A 4,228-nucleotide genomic window follows, 5' to 3' on the forward strand; every position below is an offset into this window, starting at 1 on the left:
GCGTTTGAGTTTCAACTAGCTTCGTCATCATATCTTCTAAATTTGGCTTTTTATCATCGGTTTGTTGTGGTGGTTTGTTTTGAAAATTAGGTCTTTGCTGATTGTAAGTATTGTTGGATACTTGTTGATTGCTAGGACCTTGTTGGTTGTTGTATGGAATATTTCGGTTATAGTTCTGATTTTGATTGTAAATAGGTCTTGGCGGTTGATAATTATTCTGATAATTATTTCCAGGCCTTTGGTTTATGTATGAAATATTCTCTCTTTGTTCCATTGTTAATTCAATACTGAGACAATCTTTTGTCAAATGTGGTCCTCCACACTGCTCACAACTAATTCGTATTGAGTGAATATCTTTAGTCATCTTTTCCATTCGTCTCTCCACAGCATCTATCTTTGCGGAAATGGAATCTAAGTCATGGCTAGAATCGGCTCTAGCTGCTTTAAATGATCTAACGATATCTTTTTCTTGGTGCCACTCATGTGAGTGGGAAGCAGTGTTATCAATAATTTTGTAAGCATCAGTTTCGGTTTTCTTCATAATAGAACCACCAGCTGCTATATCTATGTCTTTTCTTGTAGTGATGTCGCATCCTTGGTAGAATATTTGTACTATTTGACAGGTGTCTAAACCATGTTGCGGACATCCTCTTAACAACTTTCCAAATCTTGTCCACGCCTCATATAGAGTTTCATTTGGCTTCTGTGTAAACGTAACAATTTCTCCTTGAAGTCTTACGGCTTTAGATGCAGGAAAGAATTGTTTAAGAAAATTTTCAACTAAAACGTCCCATGTATCAATCGCCCCTTCAGGTAACGATTCCAACCAATCTTTGGCTTCTCCCTTTAAAGTCCAGGGAAATAACATGAGATATATCTGTTCATCCTCCACTTCTCGGATTTTAAATAGTGTGCAGATCCTATTAAAGGTACGAAGATGTTCATTTGGATCTTCCTTCGGCGCACCACTAAATTGGCATTGATTAGTCACCATGTGTAGAATTTGTCCTTTGATTTCATAATCTGGCGCATTAATGTCTGGATGAGTAATTGCGTGACCTTGGCCAGTACGTTTAGCTCTCATTCGGTCTTCCATACTTAAAGGTTCTGTTACTTCCATAATTGAATTTGTAGAATCGGAATCACTAGAGGATTCTGATTTAATGGTTCGTTCCTCAACAATCTCTGTTTGAATGATTGGTGGTTCCGGAGGAAAGTTTAGTGGTTCAGGATCTATGAATCGTTCCTGAATATTCTACGGATTCTCAATTGTGAGGTCGGGTTCAAAAAATGGATTATCGGAAATTTGAACTGGAGTACTTGGTCGACTGGATGACGATTCTAAAGAAAAATCAACGGCGGTAATATTTGCTAAATGTCTTGATCTAGTTACAGGTGGTGAACGTACAAAAGGTGGTGAATGTCTTTCTCGGTGCATTCACTGAATATCCTATTAGTTTTTAAAAGGAAAGAAAAATTATAATAAGTTATCCAATCAATAGACTTTTCTGATTTTGCCCACGTTTCGAATAGCCAAAAGATGCAGCAGAGGGGCAGGATTCGTTTGGTCTCAATATAATTGAGGACTGTTTGGCTCCAATAACCAGGTCCACATACAAATCCAACTATTACTACGAACCAGAAAATTTTGATGTCTATCAATTTAACCACTTAAAATAAATTTTTGAAATTTTAAGAAATTTAAATAAGAAGTAGATTAAAAAAAACTATGTCCTAAAAACTAGAATAGCGAGAAATAAGAAAGAAAAAGAGCGTGTCGAAAAAGGTCGAAAAAGAAAAATGGTTGAAAAATAAAAGAAACTTATAACACTTAAAAACACTTGACTAACCTAACCTTATTACTACAACTAACTTAAAATTATAATCGCAAATTGAGATTACTAATTGGAATGATAATTGATACATAGGTAAAAGTCGTCTAAAAATATTAAAGCTTACAAGAAAAACTATATCCCAAATGGAAATAACTTAAAAAGAAACTAAAACTTAAAAAGGCGTCGCAAAATTCTAAAGCACTTAAATCTTAGTCTAAAGAAAAAGCACTTAAGTGATTTTACGGCAAAGCCTAAAAATCTAGAAATAAAAATAACTATGGCAAAAACTAAGTTTAAAACTAAATATGAGCTAAAAATACAAATATTACGCTAAAACAATTAAAAAGGGAAAAAATATAAAAATATACAAAAAGTTGTAAAAAGTACAATTTTTATAAAAATATTATTTTTATATTATTTATTTAATAAAACTATTAATTTTATATTTTATTCAAACTAATTTAACTAAATAAAACAAATAAATAAAAACTAAACTAAACAATATAATATAAATAAACTAATTAGGGTTTAAAATTAATTAAAATTAATAAAACCCGTAATTAATGCGAATTAGGGTTCCTGTGTACCAGTGTCAGGTCTGCTCCGCGAGTCGCGGTATTTGATGCTTCAAACTCCGCGAGTCGCGGGGTTTCAAAATTCAACTCAGGTACAGTTTTGAAATTCGACGTGTTTTTCTTTTTTCTTTTTTTTTATTTTATATTTTCTGTTTTATATTCTCTGTTTTAAAATCTAAAATATTTATATAATAAAAACTTATATTTTAAAAACTAGAATAAAAATAGAACTACTTTATAATTTTATAAATAAAAATCTTAAAACTAGATTTATATATATATATATTTGTTTTTTTCGGTTTTTTTTTATGTTTTAAATAAAAACAAAATACTTAAATAAAACTTATATAAAAATAAAGAAACTTTATAAAACTTAAATATTTAACAAAATCTTAAAAATACTTATATTTTTGTTTTTCTTTTTATATTTTCGAATATTTAAAACGTATTTTTATAAAAACAAATTTTAATAAAAGTAAACTAAAAATCTTTTTATTTAATTAGCGTTGCACTTTCGGCGTTTAAGAGTTCCCCGGCAGCGGCACCAAAAATTACTTGATGTTATGCGAGGTGTATATAAAATAGCTTTAAATTTCAGCAGGAAATACTATTAAATACGATACAATTTTACACAAGATATTTATTTATTTATAGAATGGATATACTTAAACCTTGCTACAACACTTATAGGCAGTGTACCTAATCGTACAGTAGTGTAGTTTTTAGTAAGTCCGGTTCGTTCCACAGGGAATCTTTTTCACAAAGCTTAACGCTATATTAGTTTAAATTTATAAAAATACAAATATATATATAAGTAATATTAATATTATAAAGGGGGGGTTTTACCGTTTAATGACCGGTTTGTCGATTTTAAAACTTTAGTCGCAGTTAAAACCAAATGTAAAATAATAAATAAATACAAGACTTAATTTAAAGCGTAAAGTAAATAACGATAATGAAATTGCGAATAATAAAAGTGCGATAAAATAAACTTGCGATAATTAAAAAGTACGATAATTAAAAGTGCAATTAAATATAATAACAATAAATAAAAGTGCTATAATTAGAAGTGCAATTAAATATAAAATAAATAAAATTAAATATGAAATAAAAGAATTATGCTTATTTAAACTTCCGTAATCATGATATTTGACGTGTTGATTTTAGTTTTATGCCCATGGGTTAATTGTCCTTTGTCCTGGATTATTTAATATGTCCATACGGATTTGTCCATAATAGTCCATCAGTCATAAATATAAAGAGCGAAAGCCTTCGTCAAATTATTCTTATTCCCGAAGTTAAATATTCCAACTAATTGGGGATTCGAATTGTAACAAGGTTTTAATACTTTGTTTAATGAATACACCAGGTTATCGACTGCGTGTAAACCAAGGTTTTACTACTTTGTTAACAATTACACCAATTACCCTTGAATGTAATTCACCCCTGTTTCAACAAGTCTATTAACTATTAATCCAGTTCCGTATCCGGTAAAATGAATAATTATTGGTATTTATAGATATCCCGCCCACCGTACCCAGTCAAGCGTATGTGGTTATATATAAATACGTCGAATTATAAGTTTGTATATTAAATTAACAAGGTATTGTTTAGTTAATATAAAATCCATTAATAGCCCATAGTCTAATTTCCACAAGTGTCGTTCTTTTATCCAAACCCCAATTATGGTACAAAGCCTAATTACCCAATTTTAGTAATTAGCCCAACATCATGATTACTTCAGATTAAATAAGCATAATAATAACTTAGCTATGAGACATTAAATTAAAAAGGTTGAACATAACTTACAATGATTAA

The sequence above is a fragment of the Rutidosis leptorrhynchoides genome, chromosome 4, assembly GCF_046630445.1.
Source record: "Rutidosis leptorrhynchoides isolate AG116_Rl617_1_P2 chromosome 4, CSIRO_AGI_Rlap_v1, whole genome shotgun sequence".
In the NCBI taxonomy this organism is placed as follows: domain Eukaryota; kingdom Viridiplantae; phylum Streptophyta; class Magnoliopsida; order Asterales; family Asteraceae; genus Rutidosis; species Rutidosis leptorrhynchoides.